Source organism: Oncorhynchus mykiss, chromosome 16 (assembly GCF_057628025.1).
Source record: "Oncorhynchus mykiss isolate SJ-2025 chromosome 16, ASM5762802v1, whole genome shotgun sequence".
Classification (NCBI taxonomy): Eukaryota; Metazoa; Chordata; class Actinopteri; order Salmoniformes; family Salmonidae; genus Oncorhynchus; species Oncorhynchus mykiss.
In genome coordinates, this window is record NC_143037.1 from 64,557,501 (window position 1) to 64,571,662 (window position 14,162).

The following is a 14,162-nucleotide window of genomic DNA, read 5'->3' on the forward strand; positions in this document are numbered from 1 at the left end:
CAGTGAGGGTAGGGGAGGAGGCAGTGAGCGTAGGGGACGAGGCAGTGAGCGTAGGAGACGAGGCAGTGAGAGTAGGGGACGAGGCAGTGAGCGTAGGGGACGAGGCAGTGAGAGTAGGGGACGAGGCAGTGAGGGTAGGGGACGAGGCAGTGAGGGTAGGGGACGAGGCAGTGAGGGTAGGGGACGAGGCAGTGAGGGTAGGGGACGAGGCAGTGAGGGTAGGGGACGAGGCAGTGAGGGTAGGGGACGAGGCAGTGAGAGTAGGGGACGAGGCAGTGAGAGTAGGGGACGAGGCAGTGAGCGTAGGGGACGAGGCAGTGAGAGTAGGGGACGAGGCAGTGAGCGTAGGGGACGAGGCATTGAGGGTAGGGGACGAGGCAGTGAGCGTAACGGAGGAGGCAGTGAGGGTAGGGGAGGAGGAAGTGAGGGTAGGGGCGAGGCAGTGAGCGTAGGGGCGAGGCAGTGAGCGTAGGGGAGGAGGCAGTGAGCGTAGGGGACGAGGCAGTGAGCGTAGGGGAGGAGGCAGTGAGAGTAGGGGACGAGGCAGTGAGCGTAGGGGACGAGGCATTGAGGGTAGGGGAGGAGGCAGTGAGCGTAGGGGAGGAGGCAGTGAGAGTAGGGGACGAGGCAGTGAGAGTAGAGGATGAGGCAGTGAGCGTAGGGGACGAGGCAGTGAGCGTAGGGGACGAGGCATTGAGGGTAGGGGACGAGGCATTGAGTGTAGGGGACAGGGCAGTGAGCGTAGGGGAGGAGGCAGTGAGGGTAGGGGACGAGGCAGTGAGCGTAGGGGACGAGGCATTGAGGGTAGGGGACGAGGCAGTGAGCGTAGGGGACGAGGCATTGAGGGTAGGGGATGAGGCAGTGAGCGTAGGGGACGAGGCAGTGAGCGTAGGGGACGAGGCAGTGAGCGTAGGGGACGAGGCAGTGAGCGTAGGGGACGAGGCAGTGAGAGTAGGGGCTGAGGCAGTGAGCGTAGGGGACGAGGCAGTGAGCGTAGGGGACGAGGCAGTGAGCGTAGGGGACGAGGCATTGAGGGTAGGGGACGAGGCATTGAGTGTAGGGGACGAGGCAGTGAGCGTAACGGAGGAGGCATTGAGGGTAGGGGACGAGGCAGTGAGCATAGGGGACGAGGCAGTGAGCGTAGGGGACGAGGCAGTGAGGGTAGGGCACGAGGCAGTGAGCGTAGGGGACGAGGCAGTGAGTGTAGGGGACGAGGCAGTGAGCGTAGGGGACGAGGCAGTGAGCGTAGGGGACGAGGCAGTGAGAGTAGGGGCTGAGGCAGTGAGCGTAGGGGACGAGGCAGTGAGCGTAGGGGACGAGGCAGTGAGCGTAGGGGACGAGGCATTGAGGGTAGGGGACGAGGCATTGAGTGTAGGGGACGAGGCAGTGAGCGTAACGGAGGAGGCATTGAGGGTAGGGGACGAGGCAGTGAGCATAGGGGACGAGGCAGTGAGCGTAGGGGACGAGGCAGTGAGGGTAGGGCACGAGGCAGTGAGCGTAGGGGACGAGGCAGTGAGTGTAGGGGACGAGGCAGTGAGCGTAGGGGACGAGGCAGTGAGCGTAGGGGACGAGGCAGTGAGCGTAGCGGACGAGGCAGTGAGGGTAGGGGAGGAGGCGAGATTCAGGCAGCTGTCAAAATGAGCTCTTTATCGCGGAAACACAGAGGGTGACCTTCACTAAGTGATCGACCAAGAGACCAACTCTCTGTATATTTACTCAGAAAAGAGAAGCACAGAGCAGAGCAAACAGCCAGAGAGGGAGTGAGAGAGTGAGAGGGGAAAAAAGAGTGGAAAGGACAGAGTGTTATGCTTGTCACTCTGACTGACACAGGGCCAATGAGATTAGGTTAAAGGAGCGTGTGCAAAAACAGGGTGCATTTATTATCACCATGGATACAAGAGCCCAGTAAACAACAGGATGCAGTGAATCTGCCACATCGTTAAAGCAGGATCGTAATGCTGGCGCATCGTTAGAGCAGGATCGTAATGCTGGCGCATCGTTAGAGCAGGATCGTAATGCTGCCACATCGTTAGAGCAGGATCGTAATGCTGGCGCATCGTTAGAGCAGGATCGTAATGCTGGCGCATCGTTAGAGCAGGATCGTAATGCTGGCGCATCGTTAGAGCAGGATCGTAATGCTGGCACATCGTTAGAGCAGGATCGTAATGCTGGCGCATCGTTAGAGCAGGATCGTAATGCTGACGCATCGTTAGAGCAGGATCGTAATGCTGGCGCATCGTTAGAGCAGGATTGTAATGCTGCCACATCGTTAGAGCAGGATCGTAATGCTGGTGCATCGTTAGAGCAGGATCATAATGCTGGTGCATCGTTAGAGCAGGATCATAATGCTGGTGCATCGTTAGAGCAGGATCATAATGCTGGTGCATCGTTAGAGCAGGATCGTAATGCTGGCGCATCGTTAGAGCAGGATCGTAATGCTGGTGCATCGTTAGAGCAGGATCGTAATGCTGGTGCATCGTTAGAGCAGGATCATAATGCTGGTGCATCGTTAGAGCAGGATCATAATGCTGGCGCATCGTTAGAGCAGGATCATAATGCTGGTGCATCGTTAGAGCAGGATCGTAATGCTGCCGCATCGTTAGAGCAGGATCGTAATGCTGGTGCATCGTTTGAGCAGGATCGTAATGTTGTTTCATGAAGATAACTAATCCAGAAGTGTCTCCACTTTCTGGAACAGTGCTTTTATGAGAGATAGGAATAGGCAAATATAATATTTGAAGTTCATTGCATTAACTAGAGTTCCTGAAAGGGCTAATTATTGTCAGATGAATCAAAAAGAGGAGTGACAAGTTAACCTGCTCCTCTGTCTCCATTCCGGCTCATTGGGATTCTCAGTTTGTGATATACAGAGCCCAAGCCCAGCCACTGGAGTTGGTCCATCACACACAGGCTGAGTTATCAGGAAGTGGCCGCTCCAGTAAAGTGAGTAACACAAACAAAGGTTAAACACACACATGCACACATACGCAAGTGATTTTCTTATTACAAGCAGGCTGGGTTTCATGTCCTGCCATGATAAGCAGTGTGCTGAAGAATATGGTTAGGGGATAATGGGGCGGCAGGTAGCCTAGTGGTTAGTGTTGAGCCAGTAACCGAAAGGTTGCTGAATCAAATCCCTGTCAAATCTCTGTCATTCTGCCCCTGAACAAGACAGTTAACCCACTGTTCCCCAGTAGGCCGTCATTGTAAATAAGAATTTGTTCTTAACTGACTTGCCTAGTTAAATAAAGGTTAATGATGGTGTAATTTTCTCTCCCCCTGATCTCTTACAAAGCAGAACGTCAAGACACAGAGCGAGAGAGATAAAGAGAGAGAGATAGAGCGAGATAGTGACTGTGAAAATCACACTGTGCCAGACCAGCCAGGTCACCCGTGAAACAAGTCAGTATTCGACGTCTATCCATGTCTGAGGATGTCAGGAGATGACATAGAAACCGGTATGTTACCTTCAAGTAGGTTTTGGTTTTGCTAGGGCATTGTGGACGGGGATGGCGGGAGTAAGATTCAGCCTCTGATTCCAAAGGTTGAAAAATCAAATCCAGCGTTAGAAAGTTGTTTTTGATATTTTCATTTGAAGCCTATCCCAAACCTTAACCTTTAAACATTCAGAGTTTATGCCTTACCCTAAGACGTTGGAGTTGATGCCCTGACCTTAACCTGAATTTTGACATTTGGAAAACCTTCGAAATTGGACATTTGAGAAACCTGGACCAAGGTCTAATTCCGACGTGAGACTGTGAGAGCTTGTAGACATGGTTTGTGATATAATTGTGATGTGTAAATGAATTAGAACTGAACATGGTTGAAATACAGCTGTTTTCATGCTGTTCCAGTGATACATGTACTAACCTGTGTGGCAGTGTAGAGTAGCAACCAGGAAATCATGTGTGAGAGTTAACCTCTCCCAGTGCTGTATATCTTTAATCAACTGAAGATGTTCACCTACTGTAGATTTAGTGTCATGTGTAGAGCAGTCTTGAGAAATGAACTGATCCCAACGTTACACGCTAAGTATTGAATCTGTGTCGTCCTCACTGCTCAGATCGTTAGAGCTAAAGCCAAAGCCAAGTCTTCAGGTCTCAAGCAATGTAAGGCTACTCATCATGCAAGCAGAGTTGGCCGTACCACCTCTACATGAAAGCCAGATATGACAGGTATGTGGCTCAATGCGTTCATGTGGAGTAAATAAATACGCCGTAAGGAGATTACTGTTAACTACGGACGAAATGTTTAACGTCACAGGCGCTACGCTTAACTAACAGAGACATGGACCATCTATCTAACTGTCTACCTCTCACAATACATTTCTAAGAAAGATGAAAGAGAGAGGAAAACCTGTCTCCCTGTAGAGGGAAGGTTGTGCAGCCACTGCACCACAGCAGAACCTGAGACAGAGCTGCATTTCCTGACAAAATGTCAAAAATATAAAACAATTAAAGAGTGTCATTTTCCCCAATTTGAAACCCTTATTCAAGGTTTCAAAGGCCTCTCTGATGAGGATAGGCTACCCATCCTGTTGGGGGAGGACGCAGAGAGCTGTGGGTTGGCAGCACACTACATTGCTACCTGTCATAAAATGAGTGACAGTGTCTGACAGACCAACCAGCCTGCACATGTCCTCTATGCCATTGTTATTGTTCAATGTATAGTTATGGTCACCCTTGATTATTGTTGTTACTGTTGTCCCATTGACATTGTTGATTATTATTATTTTAGTTATGTTAATATTGTAAATGTATCACTTCATCTCCAGAGTATTCTTTGGCAATAACATAGTCATGCCAATAAAACAAATTGAACTGAAAGAGAGAGGGACATTAGGGAGAGGAAAGAGCGAGAGAGAGAGAGGGAGAGAGAGAGACAGAGACAGAGACAGAGAGAGAGAGAGAGAGAGAGAGAGAAAGGTGGGGGGGGGGGGTTGAGAAAGAGAGAGAGAGAGAGGATGGGGTAGAGACAGCCTGAGATAAAAGGAGATACAACACAGACAAGCTGAGTGTTTAACTTTGTCATCAGCACAAAGAGTGGAGGGAATGAAGCTGCCCATCACATCACCGTGGTAACAGAGTGATCAGCTTGCATTGGGGGTGACTGACAAAGAATCCCTATGGAAACAGGTCCTTGCCAATACAGTTAATATAAATGGAAACTGGCCCTGTGTCAAAGTTTATACAAAGGGAAACCGGCCAGAGAAAACAGGATGTATGCCAATAAACTAATGATGAAGAATCTGCTGTAACTGAGCTACTGCACGACAGACCATTGGCTTCAAAGAGAAATCATCATAAGGCTGTGTCCCAATTTATCCATCTCATTCACTATTTGCACACTCCCTCCCTCTATCGTCCGATGTCTCCCACTTTACCCTCACATTCTTTCTCTCTCTCTGGCTCTGTTACCTGTATCCATCCATCTCACTCTTACTTACTTTCATCCCCTCCCCTCGCTCCCCTTTCCTCTTTCTTTACATCTCTCTCCTTCCCCCTTCCCACCCCCCTCCCTCCCTCCCTCCCTCCCTCCCTCCCTCCCTCCCTCCCTCCCTCCCTCCCTCCCTCCCTTCTATCTCACTCTAACCCCAGGTTCATTCTCCCCATCATTCTTCTCTTTACTTATCTCCCTTTCTCTTCCTCCCTTCTTTTTTTCTCATTTGACTCCAGAGCATTTCCTGAGACAGTGAGTCAGCACAGAGGTGCATGCCACAGTTAGCCGTCACACTAGGCTAATGCTAAGTTAACGCTAGGATAAAGCTTATGCTACGCGGGTAACTCTCTGACCTACTTTCCAAAGAGGCTTTTCCCCTCCACTCGTTCCGCCTGGGTGTCTGCTCTATACTGATAACTGGACACGCAAACACATGCACACACTCAGCACTCCAGCTCATACTAATAGGAACATACACTAAGGCCTGAGAGAAATAAAGCTGATCCTTGAGCTGAGTGTGATGCTCATTGTTCCGTCCTTTCCGGTTCTCCTATGCCAGAGTCTGTGTGTGTGTGTGTGTGTGTGTGTGTATGTATGTGGACGTGTTTAACTATTCTTGTGGGGACCAGAATTCCCCACAAAAATTGTAAATGAACAAACATTTTACCAACTGGGAACATTTTGTTGGTCCCCACAAGGTCAAATGTTATTTCTAGGGGGTTTAGGGTTAAGGTTAGAATTAGTGTTAGGGTTAGGGGTTAGGGTTAATTTTAGGGTGAAGGTTAGGTTTTTGGGTTAGGGTTAAGGTTAGGGTAAGAGTACAGGTTAGGGTTAGGGAAAATATGATTTTGAATGGGACTGAATTGTGTGTTCCCACAAGGTTAGCTGTACAAGACTATGTGTCTGTGTGAGTGTTTTTACCTCCCCCTCTAACATCTCCTCAGGTGCGGAGAGTATCTGAATATTTCTGTTCTCTCTCCTTTTGTGGGTGAGGTATGCAGAGCCGGAATATTTATCAACCAGAGTGGCTTAATGAGGCAGCTAGGGATAACCAGAGACCTCAAAGTTATTCACCTTGCCTTCAATACCTACAGACTGAGAGGGAGACAAATAGAGAGAGATAAAGAGAGCGAGAGAGAGACAGAGAGAGACAGAGAGAGAGACAGAGAGCCAGACATAGAGAGAGAGACAGAGAGAGACAGAGCCAGAGAGAGAGAGACAGAGAGACAGAGAGAGAAAGACAGAGACAGAGCCAGACAGAGAAAGACAGAGCCAGACAGAGAGACACAGAGAGATACAGAGAGAGTCAGAGAGACAGAGACAGAGAGAGAGAGAGAGAGACAGAGAGAGAGCCAGAGAGAGACAGAGAGAGAAAGACAGAGAGAGAGCCAGAGAGAGACAGAGAGAGAAAGACAGAGAGAGACAGAGCCAGACAGAGACAGAGAGACAGAGACAGAGACAGAGACAGACAGAGAGAGAGAGACAGAGAGAGAGAGAGAAAGACAGAGAGAGACAGAGAGAGACAGAGAGAGACAGAGAGAGACAGAGAGACAGAGAGAGACAGACAGAGAGAGCCAGAGAGCCAGAGAGAGCCAGAGAGAGAGAGACAGAGAGAGCCAGAGAGAGCCAGAGAGCCAGAGAGAGATAGACAGAGAGAGAGACAGAGAGAGACAGAGAGAGACAGAGAGAGAGAGAGACATCCCTTTACATTCTCAGATCTAAAATGGATCCTGACACATTCCATGCACCAGCATAGAGAATGAAAGGGAGGAAAGATGCAAGAGAGAAGAACTGAGGAGGAAATAAAGAGAGAAGAACCGAAGAGGAAATAAAGAGAGAAGAACCGAAGAGGAAATAAAGAGAGAAGAACCAAGGAGGAAATAAAGAGAGAAGAACCGAAGAGGAAATAAAGAGAGAAGAACCAAGGAGGAAATAAAGAGAGAAGAACCGAAGAGGAAATAAAGAGAGAAGAACCAAGGAGGAAATAAAGAGAGAAGGGAGGAGTAGGAGAGGAGAAAAAGAAGAGAACAAGTGAGGAGAAGGATGGAGAGAAAAGTGAGGAAAAACTTTAAGCGGGCAAAATGATGCTGACGAAGTCTGGGGAGCTCAGTGAAGTAACAGTCTGGGGAGCTCAGTGAAGTAACAGTCTGGGGAGCTCAGTGAAGGAACATAGTCTGGTGAGCTCAGTGAAGGAACAGTCTGGGGGAGCTCAGTGAAGTAACATAGTCTGGGGAACTCAGTGAAGGAACATAGTCTGGGGAGCTCAGTGAAGTAACATAGTCTGGGGAGCTCAGTGAAGGAACATAGTCTGGGGAGCTCAGTGAAGTAGCATAGTCTGGGGAGCTCAGTGAAGGAACATAGTCTGGGGGAGCTCAGTGAAGGAACATAGTCTGGGGGAGCTCAGTGAAGGAACATAGTCTGGGGGAGCTCAGTGAAGGAACATAGTCTGGGGAGCTCAGTGAAGGAACAGTCTGGGGAGCTCAGTGAAGTAACAGTCTGGGGAGCTCAGTGAAGTAACAGTCTGGGGAGCTCAGTGAAGGCACATAGTCTGGGGGAGCTCAGTGAAGGAACATAGTCTGGGGAGCTCAGTGAAGGAACATAGTCTGGGGAGCTCAGTGAAGGAACATAGTCTGGGGGAGCTCAGTGAAGGAACATAGTCTGGGGAGCTCAGTGAAGGAACATAGTCTGGGGAGCTCAGTGAAGTAACAGTCTGGGGAGCTCAGTGAAGGAACTTAGTCTGGGGGAGCTCAGTGAAGGAACATAGTCTGGGGGAGCTCAGTGAAGGAACATAGTCTGGGGGAGCTCAGTGAAGGAACATAGTCTGGGGGAGCTCAGTGAAGGAACATAGTCTGGGGAGCTCAGTGAAGGAACATAGTCTGGGGAGCTCAGTGAAGTAACAGTCTGGGGAGCTCAGTGAAGGAACATAGTCTGGGGAGCTCAGTGAAGGAACATAGTCTGGGGGAGCTCAGTGAAGGAACATAGTCTGGGGAGCTCAGTGAAGGAACATAGTCTGGGGGAGCTCAGTGAAGGAACAGTCTGGGGGAGCTCAGTGAAGTAACAAAGTCTGGGGAGCTCAGTGAAGGAACAGTCTGGGGAGCTCAGTGAAGTAACAGTCTGGGGAGCTCAGTGAAGTAACAGTCTGGGGAGCTCAGTGAAGGAACATAGTCTGGGGAGCTCAGTGAAGGAACATAGTCTGGGGAGCTCAGTGAAGTAACATAGTCTGGGGAGCTCAGTGAAGTAACATAGTCTGGGGAGCTCAGTGAAGGAACAGTCTGGGGAGCTCAGTGAAGTAACAGTCTGGGGAGCTCAGTGAAGTAACAGTCTGGGGAGCTCAGTGAAGGAACATAGTCTGGGGAGCTCAGTGAAGTAACATAGTCTGGGGAGCTCAGTGAAGTAACATAGTCTGGGGAGCTCAGTGAAGGAACATAGTCTGGGGAGCTCAGTGAAGGAACATAGTCTGGGGGAGCTCAGTGAAGGAACATAGTCTGGGGAGCTCAGTGAAGGAACATAGTCTGGGGAGCTCAGTGAAGGAACATAGTCTGGGGAGCTCAGTGAAGGAACAGTCTGGGGGAGCTCAGTGAAGGAACAGTCTGGGGGAGCTCAGTGAAGGAACATAGTCTGGGGAGCTCAGTGAAGGAACAGTCTGGGGAGCTCAGTGAAGGAACATAGTCTGGGGGAGCTCAGTGAAGGAACATAGTCTGGGGAGCTCAGTGAAGGAACATAGTCTGGGGAGCTCAGTGAAGTAACAGTCTGGGGAGCTCAGTGAAGGAACATAGTCTGGGGGAGCTCAGTGAAGGAACATAGTCTGGGGGAGCTCAGTGAAGGAACATAGTCTGGGGGAGCTCAGTGAAGGAACATAGTCTGGGGGAGCTCAGTGAAGGAACATAGTCTGGGGGAGCTCAGTGAAGGAACATAGTCTGGGGAGCTCAGTGAATGAACATAGTCTGGGGAGCTCAGTGAAGGAACATAGTCTGGGGGACCTCAGTGAAGGAACATAGTCTGGGGAGCTCAGTGAAGGAACATAGTCTGGGGAGCTCAGTGAAGTAACAGTCTGGGGAGCTCAGTGAAGGAACATAGTCTGGGGAGCTCAGTGAAGGAACATAGTCTGGGGGAGCTCAGTGAAGGAACATAGTCTGGGGAGCTCAGTGAAGTAACAGTCTGGGGAGCTCAGTGAAGGAACATAGTCTGGGGAGCTCAGTGAAGGAACAGTCTGGGGAGCTCAGTGAAGGAACATAGTCTGGGGAGCTCAGTGAAGTAACAGTCTGGGGAGCTCAGTGAAGGAAAATAGTCTGGGGAGCTCAGTGAAGGAACATAGTCTGGGGAGCTCAGTGAAGTAACAGTCTGGGGAGCTCAGTGAAGGAACATAGTCTGGGGAGCTCAGTGAAGGAACAGTCTGGGGAGCTCAGTGAAGGAACATAGTCTGGGGAGCTCAGTGAAGGAGCATAGTCTGGGGAGCTCAGTGAAGGAACATAGTCTGGGGAGCTCAGTGAAGGAACATAGTCTGGGGAGCTCAGTGAAGGAACATAGTCTGGGGAGCTCAGTGAAGGAACAAAGCCTAATCTGACACTTCAAATGAGTGTGGAAATGAAGGGAGCATAGCACGTTGGTGTGTGTGTGATTATGTGTGTGTGCGTGCATAGCATTGAAAAGAATGAAGACACGTACACATGCATGGAGCTGATTACAATATCAAAGAGAAAGGGCTTGGAGGCTGTGTAGCTCTGTTTCAAAGCAGCTTTCAATTTCCAAAACCAGCCAGCCAGGATCAGACTAGAACTACTGAATAATTAAAACTAGGAAAGAATACAGAATCATCCACTTCTCTTTCATACTTTTCTTTCCCCTATTTTTATTCAGTGTGTTGTTGTTGTACTCATCAATCTATTTGTACAAAGACACACACACACACACACACACACACACACACACACACACACACACACACACACAATCACACACACACACGTTCTCTGTCTGTCATTGTGTGCTTTTCAAAGTGAACGTCTGTACCCTCCGCCCTTACACAAACAGTATCTGTGACAACTGTCCACACAAAGGATGTGAGGATGTGAGGTCACAAAAAAACAAAGCCAAAAGGGAAACCACTGTGAGGGAAACGTCAATTACTTATTTTGAAGTTGACTCCCCCCACCAGAATGGTATTTCCCTCTAGGGATTACTTAGGAGTGATTGATTATGAGATAGTACCGCCCAGAGCCGGGCGAGGTAGGGGCGACACTAAACATTCACAGCCACTGAATCTCTGGTATGTGACCTCCACCAAAGAGGAGGTGATTGTACTTCCACCCCGAACGCCCCAAACACACACACTCTTTCTTTCAAAATGTCTTTTCACTCACTAAACTTGTGTGTACAACCATTGGAAATGTGCATTATATTAACCACTGTCACCACACTTAAATGTTTTCTGCCACATGATTGGTTAACCCTCAATGTGACCTCTGACATCGAGGCTATGAGGTCACGGCAACCATGAGCTGTTCTTCAGATGTGTGCCTCTTTCTTCTCTCGCTACCTCTTCTCCCTCCTACTTCTTACCCTCCCTCTCTCTCTCTCTACCACTTCTCCCTCCCTCTCTCTCTCTCTCTCTCTCTCTACCTCTTCTCCCTCTCTCTCTCTAGATCTTCTCCCTCCCTCTCTACCTCTTCTCTCTCTACTTCTTCTCCCTCTCTCTCTCTCTCTCTCTACCTCTTCTCCCTCAACCTCTTCTCCCTCCCTCCCTCCCTCCCTACCTCCCTCCCTCCCTACCTCTTCTCCCTCTCTACCTCTACTCCCTACCTCTTCTCCCTCTCTACCTCTTCTCCCTCCCTCTACCTATTCTCCCTCCCTCCCTCCTTACCACTTCTCCCTCCCTCCCTCCCTACCACTTCTCCCTCCCTCCCTACCTCTACCTCTTCTCACTCCCTCCCTACCTCTACCTCTTCTCACTCCCTCCCTACCTCTACCTCTTCTCACTCCCTCCCTACCTCTACCTCTTCTCACTCCCGCCCTACCTCTACCTCTTCTCACTCCCTCCCCCTACGTCTTCTAACTCCCTACCTCTTCTCACTCCCTTCCTCCCTCCCTACCTTTTCTCCCTCCATACCTCTTCCTCTTCTCCCTCCCTACCTCTTCTCCCTCCCTACCTCTTCCTCTTCTCCCTCCCTACCTCTTCCTCTTCTCCCTCCCTACCTCTACCTCTTCTCCCTCCCTCCCTCCCTCCCTTTTCTCACTCCCTCCCTACCTCTACCTCTTCTCTCTCCCTCCACCTCCTCTTCTCCCTCCCTCTACCTCTTCTCACTCCCTACCTCTTCTTACTCCCTACCTCTTCTTACTCCCTACCTCTACCTCTTCTTACTCCCTCTCTCTACCTCTTCTCCCTCCCTCTCTCTACCACTTCTCCCTCCCTCTCTCTCTCTCTCTCTCTCTCTACCTCTTCTCCCTCGCCCTCTCTCTCTACCTCTTCTCCCTCGCCCTCTCTCTCTACCTCTTCTCCCTCGCCCTCTCTCTCTACCTCGCCCTCCCTCCCTCCCTCCCTCCCTCCCTCCCTCCCTACCACTTCTCCCTCACTCCCTACATCAACCTCTTCTCACTCCCTACCTCTACCTCTTCTCACTCCCCCCTCACTCTTCTCCCTCCCTCCCCCTACCTCTTCTCAATCCCTACCTCTTCTCACTCCCTCCCTACCTCTTCCTCTTCTCCCTCCCTCCCCCCTACCTCTTCTCCCTCACTACCTCTTCCTCTTCTCCCTCCCTACCTCTTCCTCTTCTCCCTCCCTCCCACTTCTCCCTCTCTCTCTCTCTCTCTCTCCTCCCTCCCTCCCTCCCTATCACTTCTCCCTCCCTCCCTCCCTTTCTCCCTCCCTCCCTCCCTTTTCTCCCTCCCTCCCTACCTTTTCTCACTCCCTCCCTACCTCTACCTACTCTTCTCACTCCCTCTACTTCTACCTCTTCTTACTCCCTCTCTCTACCTCTTCCCCCTCCTACTTCTTACCCTCCCTCTCTCTCTCTCTCTCTCTCTACCTCTTCTCATTCCCTCTCTCTACATCCCCTCCCTCCCTCCACCTCTTCTCCCCCCCTCTCTCTCTCTCTACCTCTTCTCCCTCTCCCTCTTTCGCTACCTCTTCTCCCTCCCTCCCTCCACCTACCTCATCTCCCTCGCCCTCTCTCTCTCTACCTCTTCTCCCTCCCCCTACCTCTTCTCACTCCCTACCTCTTCTCACTCCCTCCCTACCTCTACCTCCTCTTCTCCCTCCATCCCCCCTACCTGTCCTCCCTCCCTACCTCCCTACCTCTTCTCCCTCGCCATCTCTGTCTACCTCTTCTCCCTCGCCCTCTCTCTCTCTACCTCTTCTCCCTCCCTCCCTCCCTCCACCTCTTCTTCCTCCCCCCTCCCCCACTCTTCTCCCTCCCTCCCCCTACCTCTTCTCACTCCCTACCCCTACCTCTTCTCACTCCCTACCTCTTCTCACTCCCTCCCTACCTCTACCTCCTCTTCTCCCTCCCTCCCCCCTACCTGTTCTCCCTCCCTACATCTTCTCCCTCCCTACCTCCCTACCTCTTCTCCCTCCCTACCTCTTCCTCTTCTCCCTCCCTACCTCTTCCTCTTCTCCCTCCCTACCTCTTCTCCCTTCCTACCACTTCTCCCTCCCTTCCTCCCTCCATCCCTCCCTACCACTTCTCCCTCCCTACCACTTCTCCCTCCCTTTTCTCCCTCCCTCCCTTTTCTCCCTGCCTCCCTACCTTTTCTCACTCCCTCCCTACCTCTACCTACTCTTCTCATTCCCTCCCTACCTCTCCCTACCTCCACCTCCTCTTCTCCCTCCCTCCCTCTACCTCTTCTTACTCCCTCTCTCTACCTCTTCCCCCTCCTACTTCTTACCCTCCCTCTCTCTCTCTCTCTCTCTCTCTCTCTCTCTCTCTACCTCTTCTCCACCTCTCTCTCTACCTCTTCTCCTTCCCTCTCTCTACATCTTCTCCCTCCATCCCTCCCTACCTCCCTCCCCCCCCTCTCTCTACCTCTCCTCCCTCCCTCCCTCCCTCCCTTTTCTCACTCCTCTTCTCCCTCCCTCCCTCCCTCCCTCCATCCACCTCCTCTTCTCCCTCTCTCCCTCCCTCTAGCTCTTCTCACTCCCTACCTCTTCTCACTCCCTACCTCTACCTCTTCTCCCTCCTACTTCTTACCCTCCCTCTCTTTCTCTCTCTACCACTTCCCCCCCTCTCTCTCTCTCTCTCTCTCTCTCTATACCTCTTCTCCTTTCCTCTCTCTACATCTTCTCCCTCACTCCCTCCCTCTCTCTCTCTCTCTACCTCTTCTCCCTTGCCCTCCCTACCACTTCTCCCTCCCTCCCTACCTCTTCTCCCTCACTCCCTCACTCTTCTCCCCCCTCCCCCTACCTCTTCTCACTCCCTACCTCTTCTCACTCCCTACCTCTTCTCACTCCCTACCTCTTCTCACTCCCTCCCTACCTCCCTACCTCTACCTTCTCTTCTCCCTCCCTCTTTACCTCTTCTCCCTCCCTACCTCTTCTCCCCTCCCTACCACTTCTTCCTTCCTCCCTCCCTCCCTCCCACTTCTTCCTTCCTTCCTTCCTCCCTCCGTCCCTCCCTGCCTACCACTTCTCCCTCCCTCCCTTTTCTCCCTCCCTCACTACCTCCTCTTCTCCCTCCCTACCTACCTTTTCTCACTTCCTCCCTACCTCTACCTCCTCTTCTCACTCTCTC

At 51.2% G+C, this 14,162-nt stretch overlaps 1 protein-coding gene across 2 annotated transcripts in view; it reads right to left on the minus strand.

Annotated features, from left to right (window-relative positions):
* The window catches only part of LOC110492510 (sodium/potassium-transporting ATPase subunit beta-1-interacting protein 4), a 126,650-nt gene that overhangs the window by 3,112 nt on the left and 109,376 nt on the right, over positions 1-14,162 (minus strand). The window lies entirely within an intron of this gene.